The following is a 16,972-nucleotide window of genomic DNA, read 5'->3' on the forward strand; positions in this document are numbered from 1 at the left end:
ACTGCCCATCTGATATTTAAACAGTGAACAGATTAGGCATCTTTAGTCAAAACCCTGAAATCCAAGGAGGTGAGGAGAGCGAATCCTCTGAGCACCTCCATAACCACAGCTGACCCTATGACAGAGGAACACTTAAGTGTATACTGAATCACTTCCAGGTTTTTACTACATTTACTGGGGGTGGGGACACAATGCAGAGGTAAGAGGACAATCACTTCTACAGGTGGATCCCAGGGATCAAATTCAGGTCATGAGGCCTGGTGACAAATGTCTTTACCCACTGAACCATCTCATTAGCCACTGTTGTTCAGTTTTGTCCTAAGCAACAAAATTTTTCATTCTTTAGCAAAATATATACTAAAGAACCAAATTTGAACTAATACTCTTCAATTTTAGAACTCTCATTGACACACATGGGACTCAAGCAATGAGGGGCTAAGAAGAGGCTCGTTTGGTAGAGTGCAGACCGACCATGCTATATGTGAAACACAAATAAATATCCTATTGAGACCTAGATTCCAACCTCCAAACATCTCATTCTCTCTATATATATATATGCAAATATTCTAAAATTCTGGGGTGGGGTGGGTCTGAACTCCAAAGTGCTTTGGCCTCGCACATTTTATTTAGATAAGGGATACGTATACCTTACATAAGATCTTTAGGGCTGACATGGTAGCTCGGCTGGTGAAATGCTTGTTACATAAGCATGAGCAGCCAGGTTCTGGTCCTTAGCATCCACATAAAAAGTGGCCCCAGCAGCATTCAACTGTCATACATTGTTGGGGAAGTGGAACAGAGAGATCCCTGAAGCTAGCTGGTCAGTCTAGCCAAATCAGTGTATCCCAGGCTCAGTGAGAGATACTGTCTCAAAACATACAGTGGAGAGTGGCTAAAGAAAAACACTCAATATAGACCCTCTTAAATCCAGAAACATCGATACTCTCATGCACTCAAGCACACTCCTAACAAGCAACTTCTGATACATATCCCCACTGACCCCACCCAATACAAAAGCTGTTTAAAACACTCAGCTATAGGCTTTGAGCCTCTACTAGTAACTCTCAAGTTTTCATTCATTCTAAGTCCTACACTTAAGTCCATACATTCTTTTGAAATTTGGAAGGTGATCTTCATATTACTAAGTACTGAGTCGTGTTGTTTGTAAAGCCGTTCTTTCTGTGATGTATAAGCCATCAAGGCTATAGCTTTGCTACAATGGATAGCTGTCTGAAGGGAAGTGGTCACACCTCTCGCCTTAGATCTGGGGTATTTTCACATGTGTAGTATTAAAACAAGCCATGCTTGGGAAGACACAGAGAGCTGCAGACCTTCTGTGGTCATTCGCCTATCAGCTGCAGTTCTCCATGATTTTCAGTTGTCTTCAGCCAATCGTAGGCTAAAATATTAAATGTAAGCTTCATACCATGCCCCAGTCTGAGTACCCTGCTCCATCCACCCACGAGGTGAACTAGCACTCTGTCCAGGGTACTCACACTGCATGTGCTGCCCTCCCCCGGTCACTCAGCAGTCATTTCAGCTAGCAGATCAACGGGCACAGTGTCACAGGGCTGATGGTAAAATAACTCTTATTTTATTTAGTAATAGCCTCAAAGTGTAAGCATAATGACACTAGTTGCTGGTGATTCAAATGTGCCAAAAAGCAGCTTAGCATAGCATGCTTTCTTTAAACGAGAACTAGAAAGTTCTCAACTTAAGAAGAAAACTGTGAGTTTTGATCTCTGTAAGGACAAATCTGTCACTGAGACTATGAGGAAGGGGAAAGTAGTCCACGGCAGTTATGCTGTAGCACATCTAGGTAAGGAAACCCTAGAGCTACTAGTTATGGTAACTTCCACTACAGTATAGTAATTCTTATGATTAGATGCTACTCCTAATCTGTGACGCCATGCAGATTAAATTGCAATATCGATCACTTACAGCCTCCTCTGTGTATACATATGTACAGAAAAGTACAGATAGAGGACTCGGCACTACCCAAGGTTTCAGGCATCCACTAAGAGTCTTACCATGTGTCTGTCCTGTGTACACTGGTAGGGAGGGGACTGCTGTGGATCATTTAACTCCTTAATGTAGCAATAAACATTTTTTTTTTTTTTGATTTCTAAAGAGACTCAAGAGTTAAAGAATAGTAACAACATCAAGCTATTGTTACTTTATCTTCCTATTACTGGTGGTCAACTTGAATACATCTAGAATTAACTTAAAAACAAACAAGCAAACAAACAAACCAAGCAGCTGGGCACATTTGTGAGAGATTTTTATTAACTGGATCCTTTGAGGTAGGATCAGAGCACCCAATCTAAATCTGGGCCAACCTTCTTGTAGCAGCCCACTCCAAGGACATGGAAAAGAAGCTTTCGCTCAAGGACGACAAGTACAATTCTCATTGGCAAGTTCATATATGCTCTGCTGGGACATTCAGCCTCACCAACTGAATACTTCTTGGGCTTTTCTGTTGAGAGACAGCCACTGTTGGAATAGTTGGACCAAACCCCTCTAATGAATCCCCGTATGTATGTGAATTCCTCTTCAGATCCCTGACTATACAATCAAAATAATCAGCTTTTGCAAAAACTTTTTTTTTTTTTTTTTAATTCCGGAAGGAAATGTCACATTGGTGCATCCTGGAAAGTTCCAATTGGTTTATAAGGGATCTCAATCATAAAGCAGACTCAAGAATCAGAGAAAGGTGGCAAATGCTTGTGGCTCAGTTGCTGAGTGATCATGTGCAAAGGGGAGAGAAACAAAAAAAAAAAAAAAAAAAAAAAAAAAACTGCCATTAAAAGCACTGCCTTTATTCATACTTGGGCCTGAACACCAGATCCTGCTTTAAATGGAGGGGAAAACATTTTTACTTAGCAGGATATGATAGTTACATAATGGGAGCTTTGATTCAGCAATTTTTAATAAGTGGTAGAGGCAAAGTATTGAAAGCCTGACTGCTCCCCACAAAAGAAACTTAAATCCTCAATCCTTCTAACAGGATTTTACTTATAAGGGTCTTACTTTGAAAGAGAAATTGGCCGTTTACTCCCAGTTTTATTCTGGTTTAGGTGGTTTCAAAAGTAACAACTGTCCTGCCTGAAATGTGTGGCTTTTAGACATTTTGTGGTCACCCCTAGCTCTCCTTGGACCTGAACATAGGCACATCCATGGCAGGGCAATGTTGCAATAGGAAAGAGCAGTTGAATTTCTTGAACCAACTGCTGTTAACAAAAATCTATATTAGAAAATATCTAACTGTCAAGAGTTTATTAGAAGTAGATCAAAAAATTAACTCCATAAAGTTTAGGTATAAAGGTATCTGCATTAAAGTAACAGGGGTCTAAATCTGTCTTTCCCAATGCAAAGTAAATGAAGAGAGAAAAACAATGTTCAGAGGCGGAGCTTCATGTCTGACAATACCACTGCCTAATAGATACTCGGAATATCAAAGCACAGTTTAAAATGCAGACCCTTCTGGATACAATGCAAGTTCCTCCAAAATCTAAACATCAGCCCTGCCACAGGCCGCTGCTGCACTACTGAGTGTTCACCTAAGCTCCATCTCAGATGCCTGCAGGAGCTTCACGGAAGCTTCTCACAGAAGCTGAGTTATGAACAACCTCAACAGCCTTTGACTAGAAAATGAACAAAGCAAATGTGCTCTCTACACACAGCGGAGACAGCGGAGCGGGTCGTGACGGGAAAAGTCATGTGCGCATTTCATAGTACTCTTGGCCCCGGCCTGTTTGGCACTACATTCTAATAAGGGAAGGATGACATATACAACAAGCAAAGATGACAGTGGCGGATCTCAGGAACGCCACATGGTATTCAGGAGTGTGTCAACTCGGATGCCTCAAAATATACTTTCCAAGTTCAGAACCATCAAAGGTAATTTAACTATAGGCACAAAATGCAATTGGGAATTCATGTTGTATGGTCAATACAAACACCACAAGCCTCTCAGAATACGCAAATACAATACAAAGAACGGTGTGAGGGAAAAAAAAACATATGAACACCCTAGAATGTAAATTAATGAGTATCATGGCCATTCAAACTCCCTTACTTTATTCACTTATTTATTGAGACGTGGCCTCCAACACATGATCCTCTTGCCTCAACCTCAAGAGTCATATGAGCCGACCATAAACCACTACACATCTTCCTAGTTTTTCTACTGATGGACAATTATCTCCCTATCGCCTTTCCAAATAGGCAGACTAGAAAAACTGCAGCAACTGACACAAAAGATAGCCATAACTAACTCAGGCAGGGCCAGGTCCTCAGTTACATTTCATATGAGCTATGGTAGGTGATTTTCCTACTCAATTTTTATTTATTTGCCCAGAATCTGTTCAGATTCAGAAAACACAACTTTAGCCATGTTGATTCATTTCATTTTTAACTATTAAATGTAACCACCTACATTATTCTTACAAATTAAAAAGGAAGTTAAAGTTAATGTAAAGCCTCAGTGTGCCAAATTCTAGAAAAAAACCCAAAGTGCTTCAGAACACATTATATTAACCACAGGCAATATTAGACAATTTAAAAATCTCTGAGGAGAAGAGGAGGGGCTACATGGGGATAAGGACATTGTAAGGGCGGGCCTGGGGTGGGGAGGGGCTGCAGTCAGGATGTAAAAAGAAGAAATAAATCAATGGAGGAAAAAGTGTGTAAGTGTTTTTTTTAAGTGGCAAACACAACAGTATTAAAAACTAACAATTCTGTGAGTTTAGAGTCTCCACGTATTTGCTCTGGTGACACTGAAAGAAAACCTGAGGCTCTGTGCTCCATGTTCCTAATATTTGTAAACAGCTTACTTCTCAGGGATACAAATATTTACTTTAGATTTTTATGTTGTCTTTATTTTATGTGTCTTAGCTAGGAGTTTTCTTTTTTCTTTTTCTTTTTTATATTTTTTTTTTCTGTGAAGAGACACCATGACCAAGGCAACTCTTGCAAAGAAAAACCTTTAACTGGGACTGGCTTACAGTTTTAGAGGTTTAGTCCATTATCATGGGGGGAAGTATGGCAGCATCCAGGCAGACATGATACAAGAGAAGGAGCTGAGAGTTCTACATTTTGATCCCCAGGCAGCAGAAAGAACTGTATGCCACACTGAACATGCTAGCTTGAGCACAGAAGACCTCAAAGCCTGCCCCACAGTGACGCACTTCCTCCAACAAGGCCACACCTCCTAACAGTGTCACTCCCTACGGGCTAAGTACTGAAACCCGTAAGTCTATGGAGGCTGTAACTACTCAAACTACAACAGTGTGTACCAGTGCTCTGCTGCATGTAAGTTTGGGCGCTATGTGTATTCAGTGCCCCACAGAGGCCAGAAAGTTGGGTCACCTGAGAAATTACAGATGGCAATGAGCTGCCAAGTGGGTGCTGGAAACTGAACCCCGTTCTCTGAGCCTTCTTTCCAACCCCAAGGAAAGTTATTTTTAAGTTATTTTTTTTTTTTATACATCGAAATGGTCCTTAGCTTTTTTTCTACATTTACTGGGGGTGGGGACACAATGCAGAGGTAAGAGGACAATCACTTCTACAGGTGGATCCCAGGGATCAAATTCAGGTCATGAGGCCTGGTGACAAATGTCTTTACCCACTGAACCATCTCATCAGCCACTGTTGTTCAGTTTTGTCCTAAGCAACAAAAATTTTTCATTCTTTAGCAAAATATATACTAAAGAACCAAATTTGAACTAATACTCTTCAATTTTAGAGCTCTCATTGACACACTTGGGACTCAAGCAATGAGGGGCTAAGAAGCAGCTCATTTGGTAGAGTGCAGACCGACCAGGCACAATACCCTGGGTTTGAGTCCCAGCATTATACAAAACCAAGCACACTGAAGACATGCCTGAAACCCCAGCACTCTGGAGGCAGAAGCAGGAAGATCAGAAGTTCAAGGTCATCCTTAGCTACAGTTAGCTTAAGGTCAACTTGAGCTATATAAGACTGTATCAAAACAAAAAGATTGCTAAGTGACAGATGCTGTGTCTTTCCCTCTTAACTAGAATATACAATGTTCTCGATTATACAGTGATAGTTTCTTCAACATAAGTACATATATAATAGCATATCACACATGGCATAAGTTATAACATTAAAAACTGTACAAAAATGGGGCTGGAGAGATGGCTCAGTGGTTAAGAGCACCGGCTGCTCTTCCAAAGGTCCTGAGTTCAATTCCCAGCAACCACATGGTGGCTCACAACCATCTGTAATGGGATCAGATGCCCTCTTCTGGCAGGCAGGTGTACATACAGATAGAGCACTGATAGAAAGTTAATAAATCTTTAAAAAAAAAAAAACTGTACAAAAACATAAAAATGTTTTAGTTTTTTCATTCAAGATATGCTTTACTTACCAGAGCACTAAACAGTCAAGCTCACAGGGAGATTAAGTGTTACTATTATGGTAGGGTGGACTTTTTTAAGCTATCAAGTGTTGATTTACTACTAGCAGTAAACATAAAATTTCAAGTAACCACCGCTAATGTATATAATAATTTGGCTTGTTGAATTTAAAATAGAAGTGTGGGGCAAGCATTTTCAATTTTGAGCAATGCCAGTTAACTCATTTCGGTGCTAAACAATGAAAAGTAATGAGATTTAAAACAAAAACTAAATGCAACCTCAAGTGGTAGCTACTGAGACGGCTCAAAAATTAATGGAGGGAACTGGAGGGCAAAGGGAACCCTAAGTAGGACACGTAGAAGACAGCACTGTTCTGAAGCCAGTTACTAATTCAGGAAAAAAATGTCTTCCCTAGGTCTCATGGAGCAAAACAGCAGCAAGAAAAGCCCAGAACCCAACCCAAATTAATAACTTTAAATAACATTCTCCCCACATCATGAGGGGTGTGTACCTCAGGATGAGGAAATGTGGGTATAAACTAGTCCTGGGGTACCCCAGGACACCAGAGGCGTAAAAGCATTGTGTAGTTGCTCTAGGTTAGAATATATCAGAGGAGAGAAGTGCTGAGAGAAACAGTCTTGGCCTTCAGAGAGTACAAAATTCTACAGATCTCATTAACACAGCTACAGCTAGTGAAGCAAAATGCCTCCTAGGCCACCGTAGCTATGAGTAACTACCATTCCCTAGGTCAAGGGTGGGAAGGGTGACTTCAAGGTCAAAATTCTTTTTTCTTTAAAATGCTTTTTTAAAAGATTTATTTATTTATGTATTTTGTGTATACAAGTGCTGTGTCTTCATGCACATTAGAAGAGGGCAACAGATCCTATTACAGATGGTTGTGAGCCACTGTGTGGGTGCTGAGAAGTGAACAAGACCTCTAAGAGCAACTAGTGTTCTTAACCACTGAGCCATCCCTCAAAAAAAAAAAAAAAAAAAAAAAAAAAAAAAGACAAATATATACAAAGCCAACCCATTTTTCAACAAAGGACAAAATGATTGTGGTGGTTTGAATGAGAATAGCCCCCATAAGCGCATATATTTAATGCTTAGTCACAAGGGAGTGGAACTGTTTAGAAAGTATTAGGAGGTGAGGCCTTGTTGGAGTACAGGTGTCACTGGCAGCAGGCTTTAAGGTTACAAAAGCCCACTGCTAGGCCCTGTCTGTCTCTGTCTCCCCTCAACCTTCTTCCTCCCCTTCTCTCTGCCTGTCTGTGTCTATGTGTCTCTCTCTGCCTGGAGATCAGGATGTAGCTCTCAGTTCCTGCCCCAGTGCCATCTGCACTTGTGTACCTACCCGTCTGCCTGCCTTCATACTCCCTGCTGTGATGCTAGTAAACTAACCTTCTGAATACTTTCTTCACTAACTTGCCTTGGTCATGGTGTCTCTTCACAGCAATAGGAGTAACTAAGACAGTGATTCACTTGTGGAAAACAGTCTTTTCAACAAATCCTGCTGGAACAGAAAAGTAACTTCTAATTTCAAGGGAAACTAGATCAATTACTGACTAGAGATGGCAGGGAGCAAGGGAAAGGAAGACCAAAGCCTCCGAGAGCAGTGCAAATGCTCATTTTGATCAGAGTGCTTGTTCCAGAGGTGAACAGGTATGTCAATACAAAAAGAAAAAAACGTACTTAAAATACTCAGTTTACTTCATTAAGACTCAATGTTGCTTTTATGTATATTTAATTAACTTAAACCTTCTGAGCATTTAACTAGATTAGAAACAGTTGATGGTAAAATTACTGAAATTAAAAAAAATGGCTCAAAGGGTATTTTCACAAACACAATGGGAAAGAAATGAACATAAGAGACACGGATGGACTCAAGTGCTACCACGCTATGAACAGCCTTATAACTAAAGCCAACCCCGACACAAACCATACTGACAGCTACTGTGTCAGCACTAGTAGATCACTAATAGAAGACGTGTTCAAGAAGTCTCCACTCACGTAGAAAAACAAAAACTGTCACAGACCTCAGAACAATGCCTACACATAACTGACAACATCAGAAACCATGCAAAGTTGACAAACTAGCAAGATTAAACTACATTTCAGTAATTTTTGTGAGCCTACCCTTAAAATAGATCTACTCTTCCTTATCACTGTTCCAACTTCTAAATAAATCATTCACTTTTACTAATTGTTAACACTTGTCTTTATATAATATTTTTGTGTCTTGTATATTTTTGAGAATGTGAACATTCCAAGGTCCAAGGGCAACTCTTTCTTTCTATCATGTGGGTTTTGCAGACCAAATCTGGGTCGTCAGGCTTGGCAGCAGGGCCGTTAGCCACTAAGCCATTTTGCTGGGACCCCTCATTTAATTTCCTTAGTCACAGGAGATAAACACTGTGTATTTTGAGGACCAAAAAGAGTAATCAGCTCTGTTCTCTCAACAAACTCATGTTCATTAATACGCAAGCTTCTCTGGAGAACATGAGATAAACATTTCTTTGATGCTCAATGGTGTCTGGTGCACTGAGTGATTATCGACATTCACTGAGTAAAGCAAGCTGCTTTCATCTTAATTAACATCCTTTGGAGGAACCTGAGAACATCACTGTACAATGCAGAGCCTAATGTGACCCACTTATAAAGCTCTTCCAAAATGGAGATGAAAGGACAAATATTCTAATAGAATGAATAGGGAACTAGGCTGGATTCTGGAGAAGAGTTCTAAAGTGATGGCTGTGGTTTAGCTTGGTCTTTTTACTCATAAAATAATGTCCTAATATTTTTCAGATATGCCAGCCCGTAAGGTTGTCCTAATACTCTTGAGAGATGCTATCCTATAAGGTTGCCTCTAACAAAAGTAACCAGAGTTTGTGAAATGTGTTAGTAGTGTGATCCAAACTGCTACACTTAATTTTCATCAATTGAAATTTAAAGACCTGTTAGTTGATACAGTTACTAACAAGCATTCCATGTGCTCCACATACCTTAGGCATGTGAAATTACTTCATGAACAGCAAATTTTATGAACTTCAAATATAGGTTAAGCATTACTATCCCAGCACCTGGGAGGCTGAGGCTGGAGGATAATCATTGAGTTTGAGGCTAGCCTAGGCTACAACAATGATAATCAGGCCAGCCAAAATTATACAGTAATGCTGTTATCTTAAATAAAAAATTGTGTATGTATATATGTATGATGTATATATGTATGTACACACAAACTCATGGAAATTTTCTTTAACTGAGATATGCTTTAAGTATAAACATATTTCAGAACTCTAGTTGAAACAAATGTTAAGAAGTACCAATGTTTTATAAACATTAAAAACAGAAGTAATACTTTGTATATATTGTGTTTAATGAAAAGTACCAGTGAATTGATATCACCTATCTTTTAAATGTGGCTACTGGAAGATGTTTACCTTCATGTGTGCAGCATTATCTATCTATTGGCAAGTGCTCCTCGGAACAGAGAACTGCTCCTCCTAGCTGCTAGCCTGAAGCAGATACTGCCTACCTCTAAGGTAAGGGCTCCATTATGCTGCTTACTTTGCATGTATCCTCTTAGGCTCACTGATAAATACAGGAACTGCAGTTAAGCTGAGTGTCAACCACACTTTTTCTGATCCTTTGAGAACTGGAGAATGGAAGCTGTCATCTCTTACATTCAAGGGAGACAGGAGACTTCTCCCTTCCTCTCTCTTCTGGTTCTTCAGGCTCCCTCAACTCCTGATGCGGTTATCTGGCCCTTTCTTTTAGTGTCATCCTTTTTGGTGAATAGACAGGGGACAGGAAGGGCTGACAACTTGGATTTATCTTTCACCTTGCTGTCTACAGTTTCTTGGATCTTTGCTGAAGTTTGCTCTTACTTTCAATTTAACTGGTCTGTCTGACTGTAGGTACTTTAAAAAGTAGGGCGGTATCCAGCATCTTCTAAGATGTGTAACAATAACCCTGACCTAGGCCCACTAGGAATCAGTAGCAATTCCTGACTCTAACAACTAAAACTGTCCCCACACTGCTACAAGAAAGAACTGGCCCTGGCTGAAAGGCTCTCTTCTCTTAGGTTCTTCAGAATCCACCCTCCTCTAACACTCAGATACAAAGTGGAACACATCTCCAAATAGTTTTATATGACAGTTACTGTAATACTCTTAGATTGACAACATAAAAACATGAGTAAATAGTAAAAGAATAAAGTAAAGCCGGGCGGTGGTGGTGCACGCCTTTAATCCCAGCACTTGGGAGACAGAGGCAGGCGGATTTCTGAGTTCAAGGCCAGCCTGGTCTACAGAGTGAGTTCCAGGACAGCCAGGACTACACAGAGAAACCCTGTCTCGAAAAACAACAACAACAACAAAAAAAGAGTAAAGTAAAATAATTAACAATCTATTACTTTGTCTTTGAGTGCCAATTTTATCAAAGCTATTTTATTGCAAGGAATACTAGGTATTTTAATAAGACTTCTTAAAGAACAGAGAGACTTCATCAAAAAGAAAGTGTGCCTGTCCTAGTTAGAGCTGCTGTTGCAGTAATCATGAAATGCCATGATCAGAGCAAGTTGGGATGGAAAGGGTTTACTTCAGCTTACACTTCCAGGTAACAGTCGAGCACTGATGGAAGTCAGGGCAGAAACTCAAAGAGGGCAGAATCTTGGAAGCCAGTTGCTTACTGGCTTGCTCCCGTGGCTTACTGACTTACTAGCAGGCTCTAAGATAGAAAGAATCAGGACCACCTGCCCAGAGGTAACCTCATCCACAGTGGGCTGGACCCTCCCACAATAATCACTAATTAAGAAAATCCTCTACAGGCTTACCTGTATGACAGAGGCTTTTTCTTAATTTGGGCTCCTTTCTCAAAGATGATTCTGGCGTAAAATTAGCCAGCACATTTAAAGAGAAGTTGATCCATTTTGGTTCAGTGCTGTTTCTAAAAGATTTGTTCCAGGAAAGCAGAAGGCAATACAGTGGTGATGGAAGGCTTAGTTCTGGGGGAAGATCTACCTAGGCAGGCATCTCAATGGTACCCACCATGAGAACACATCTCAAGTTCAAAACTGATGTCAGTGGGTTCATAAAATGGGAACTTCTACTTTACACACCAGTCCATTATTTTTGTGTATATGACAAATATTTTAACGTTTATTACAAATAGAGTAGTGAAATTTCTCCTCAGACAAAAATTACCTTCATCCATGCTTGCAAAAACAACACTACAAAACATAAAAATTAAAGAGTTCTTCCCATCAGGTGACTAACATCATAGGTAAAATATTAAATACATGAAAACAATGTAAAATAAGTGTAATTTAGATTCCAGAATAATGTCAAGACTCTAGAAACAAGCCTTAAATTGTGAAATAGTCATGAAGCAACTATTGTGCAAAAATCCACGGCTTCAATTATGCCTCTAAAAGTCTTTAATATAAAAATGAGCAAAATTTCAAGATTCTGCTAACATTTACTATACATGCAATAAACTATTTCACACTAGTGAACAATTTACCTTTCTTTGTTTTGTTACACAAATATCTGTCTATAACATTTCTCTTGTACCTCAATGCTCAAAAGTTGGGTTCAACTGGGAAAAAAAAAAACCCTAATTTTACATAGACACATTCTCCTGTATGTGACTTATAAGTGACTTTCTTTCAGTGTTATGGCCAGACATTAGCATGAAATTGTATGATTAAAAAGGTGTCACTATGTGTCCCAGGCTTTATAAATTCAGGCTAAGCTACAAACTAGGCTTCATACTTAATATTAAAGTCTGTACCCTAAATCTCTTAGCTACCTTACTTATCTCTAAGTCTATAAATCCATAAGTCTATAAGACCATAAGCTAAGACTGTCCTAGAACTGCAACCCAAGCTTTCTTCCCCTGTGTGAGTTCTAAAGGCCAGTTTTCTCATCTGTCCTAAATACCTCTCCTGCTCCTATTATAACCCATATCCTCCTCCTTACAATCCCATCAACAATCTAATGCTTAAAATCATAATTCTGAAAAATAGCATGGTTCCTTCCTTCTGATGTTCCCAGTCCCATACTCACAAATATTCTTTCAAAAGACCAGAGTAAAAATTGAGCACCAAATATGCACAGGAAGTGTGTACTCTCACTCTCTAATCAGATTCCACAGGGTAGCAAGACAAATTAAGAACATTTCAGCCTTGATACAAAATAAATATAGGTTTTGACAGACAGTGGAATATTTTATAGAACATCTTAATGATACTAGCATATCTGGAAACAAACTATTAAACAACTCACACAGAGGCTTACGCTTATATCCTTAAGTCTAGACCCAGTTTAGAGGTAAAGTCTAGCACCTGTCCAACTTGAAAAAGGCTGGCAGACTTAAATGAGCCAAATGCTACAGAGAGCCCCTATCTTTTTTAAGTCTATAGAGTAAGGATTATCCTTGGCTGTCTAGTGAGGAAACAGCTCTAATGTCCAGGAGCTCAGGTCACACAACAGTATGCAATGCAACAACGTCTAAGCACAGGAGCCCCTTGTCTCAAAGGCCACTATCATACTACCTCGTCTTAAGCCATACAGCTCACTGACACACTACTGTCAACTATCACCACCAGCCTGGTCTAAAGTAACAGAAACCTATAATTTTTTTAGTAGGTGAAGATTTAGCCCCTCCTTTTCCTCTTAATTTAAGCATTTTATTTCTTATGATAATAATATGAATTCAAACTAGTGCTTCCCAATGAATTCTAATAACAATGAACAAATATATATAATCTATATTTCATATATATAGTATATATATTTCATATATATGTGTGTGTATATATATATACACATACACACATATATGAAAGAGAAAGCCAATATAATTATCATTATTATCTAGAAACCCTACTACAGTAGTACCAAATTAATCAAGTCAATAAATAAATACCCTTATCTTCTTCAAAGCATTTGAAAACCAGCAGGCAAGATGCTCAGAGTCAGTAATTCTGTCACAAGAGAAAATAATGGTACCATTCTTTACTGTTCTCTTTTTAAGGGTACTGTATGGGATTCTGCCAATTAAGGTGTTGTCCAAAAATGTTACACTAAAAAAGACCCAAGTTCATGGTATATGTGAAAAACTGATGAAAAAAAAAAATGATGAGTTGTTCTGAAGGAAAAAAGAAGGGAATAATGAAAAAAAATGAATGGAATCAAATTCCCAAAGCTGGGCTGGAAATGGCTCAGTGGTGAAGTCAGTACTCTACCAGAAAGCCTGAGTCCAGGTCCCAGGAACCAACCTCAGTTCACACCTGCCTAGCACTATCTCCAGGGAATCTATCTATACTCTAGTACATATACACACAGAGACACATAACTAAAAAATAAATTCTAAATAATTCTCAAAGCTTTGTTAAAATTTCAACTCATTTTTCCTAGGAATACAGAGGCAAAAGGAAATGAATGTTCTTTGTAACTCATTTGTGGATGACACATGAACTGATAATGACAGACTAAAATCGGGAGTCCTAGTGTAGTATAGTCCAATAGTTGAAGCTGCTGTGACTCTCATTAAGAAGCTGTAGCTTTCCAGGCCATTAGCCTAATGTGATTAAAGCCTACACAGACCTTAATGAAAGATGCTCTGTAAGACAGCACTTCTAGAGTCCTACTTGCTTCCCTATTCACCTGAGAACTGTTAACAAGATCGCAGCTCTACAAGCATATAAAGTAGATATACAGGCCCAACATTTACCGACAATTACAAAGACACTGACTATAAAATAATGACTGTGCATACTGTCTTACCATTTATTAAAGAAGAAAGCAAACTTGCATACTAATGAGAGTCAAGTGCTTGCTGACTTCTCTAATGGCTTACATTTTGCCTGGTGGTGCACAGTAACCCAGTACTGGAGAGGAAGAGGTAGAAATCAATAATTCAAGGTCATCTCCCTGGATAGTAAAGTTCACAGACAGCCTGGGCTACGAGACCCCTGTGTCAACAAGACACCCAGACGCACACACAGTCTACTTACTGTATCTTTTGGAGATGATCAGTTTTTGATTTTATAATCATCAATGCTGAGAATGTTGCTTAGCATAAATATGCAGTAGCAAATGGCAGATGTTTAGGACCATTTCAGAAATTGATGGAAATTGTCCTATCCCAAAATATTTTTTAAGTATTTTTTAATGATTCAAGTCAGCAACGCAGGATATGAACTTCACCACAGAAAAGGTAACAATGGAAGTTATCAGACAATTTATACAATGATCATTTATACAGGGAAAGCAAATTTATCTTTCTAGATAACAGATGTGTGTGTGTGTGAACAGTTACAAGAAACCTAGAGAAGAAAAATTACTGCAGCGGAGAGTTACACAGAAGCTTGGCTAGTCACATTTATTGCATGGTTCCCAATAGTCAGCCTAGATGCCAATCAGTAACTGAATGGTTAACTATGGCACAATCACACAGAGTTTAGTCAACCATAAAGAATGAAATTATGTTATCTACAGGAAAATGGATAAAACTGGACATCATTATGATAAGCAAAATAAACCAGATTCGGAAAGATATGTATTTTATATATAACATGAAACCAGAAAGTAGTCTTCACTGTGAGGAAGAAGTCTAAAGCAAGATGGGAGGATGATACAAGACAGTAATGAAAGGGAATGCTCAATGTGGTGTCTCTTTTTGTTCCAACTGCCAAATCAACTTCCCATCTGAGAGTGGCAACTCAAAAACTTACTTCAGAAGTAACAACAAAAAAGGTTCAGCCGCTGTAGCTAGAATTTTGATTTCTTTGAAAAACACAGAAATATTATGGGAATGTGTTTTTGTTTTAATCCCAGGTGTGGGCTAGGGGGGCTACTTCAGATCGTTCACAGCAGCTGATTATGATTTGCCTCGTGCCCTAGCCGGGGTGTGATTTTAACAGCTGTAGATTGTTTCTGCAATTGTGTGACTCTTGGAATTCTGGGTACTTTTCAGAGGGTATATAAATGTTAGAGCCCCAATAGGCAAGGTGGGTTAGTGGATGTTGGTCGATATTGTTAAGTAGTCATGTGCAAAGAAAGAAGAAACAAGAAGAAGAAAAAATTAAATATCCTGACAGCAAAGATCAAACTTGCCCTAAGGAACTCAATGCCCTATTCACCAGGAAGTAGTCTAATGATGTTACCCCTGATCCCCTCTATCCTTTTTTTCTCTCCTATTTAGTGTTAGGAAGTTGAAAGGGTGGAAGAAAGAAGAACCACAAAGTAGGCAAAGTCCCACTACAGGATGCCCTCCTTGTTGTTTGTTTCTTTTGTTTTATTTTGTTGGAAAGAATCTCTAACAGCCCAGGCTAGCTTCTACTCTATTACATATCCAAGGCTGGCCTTGCGCTCCTGATCCTGTCTCCATCCCAAGTGCTAGATTTACAGCCATCAACTATCATACTTAGTTGATTGACTGCCCCTACTTTATAGAAAAGCAGTCACAACCAAAAGTCAAGACATGATCAGAATCAAAACTCAACTACTTATCCTGATGATTATTTGAAAAAATGGCACATAATTATCTAACAGTAGAATGTGTCTGTACTTGAATATAAACATGTGTCTGGTAAAATGCAAATCCAAGTTACTTTAAACTCAAAATATAAACTCATCAAGAAATAGACATTATTTCACTTCCTTATCTATAATATTAATAATTCGGGGGGGGGGGGGAGGCACAACCTGATCAAGCTACCTTCTGGTGAAATGCTTCATGACACTCTATGTACTTCCCAAGGAGAGGATCAAATACACTGTAGTAATGAGCAATGAGATTATGGAAGTGAAGCAAAGTGTTGTTAGTTCTTTTCCTACCATGGAGAACTAGCAATCCCTGAAGCAAGGACCAAATAAGGTACAAGCAGAATACCACAGAATACATTACAGAGTAGTCAGCCATCAGGAACATTCTTACATTAAAACTGTACTAGGTCTAATTTAGCCAGGCCCTAGTCCTGCATATACCCAGTAGGAGGAAGACTGATTCCTGCTTGAGACGCCAATAAGAACTGGAGGCTTAGAATCCACCAGGACCATACAAATGAATCTTTGGTGCCAGAATCTACATCCATTCTTGCCTCTCCTCACTGTGGGAGTATGGAAAACTGAGAATTCCACCAGTCAATAACAGAAGAAGCTCCTACAACAGCAGACAATGTTCCAATGCTTAAAATTCTGAGATATTAAAGGAAACACAAATCAAAAAAAAAAAAAAAAAAAAAAAAAAAACACTAAGAAATGAACCTTGATTAAGTGAAAGATTTCAGTAACAAGATAGTATAATAGCCTATTTCCCTAAACACTGTAAGTTTATTTCCAAATAGCAGAAACAAGAATCTTCTCAGAAATAGTGATGTGTATTTTAGTTTCTAATTAAACAAAGCCCACCAACCCATTAAATCTCAAAAGTAAGTCCCACAGCAGTGAATTTTACATACTAATAATAGCTGACTTACTTTAAAAATCTATTCTACTCACACTACAGAGACCCTCACACCAACACTACTTTCCTGCATGTCTGCTAAACAAGTAAAACCATATTATTTCATTAGAAACCAC

General features: G+C 38.9%; 1 protein-coding gene across 2 annotated transcripts in view; it reads right to left on the bottom strand.

Moving 5' to 3' along the window:
- Tnks (tankyrase) overlaps window positions 1-16,972 on the bottom strand; it is a 142,565-nt gene that overhangs the window by 94,241 nt on the left and 31,352 nt on the right. The window lies entirely within an intron of this gene.

This window comes from Arvicanthis niloticus, chromosome 16 (genome assembly GCF_011762505.2).
Source record: "Arvicanthis niloticus isolate mArvNil1 chromosome 16, mArvNil1.pat.X, whole genome shotgun sequence".
Lineage (NCBI taxonomy): Eukaryota > Metazoa > Chordata > Mammalia > Rodentia > Muridae > Arvicanthis > Arvicanthis niloticus.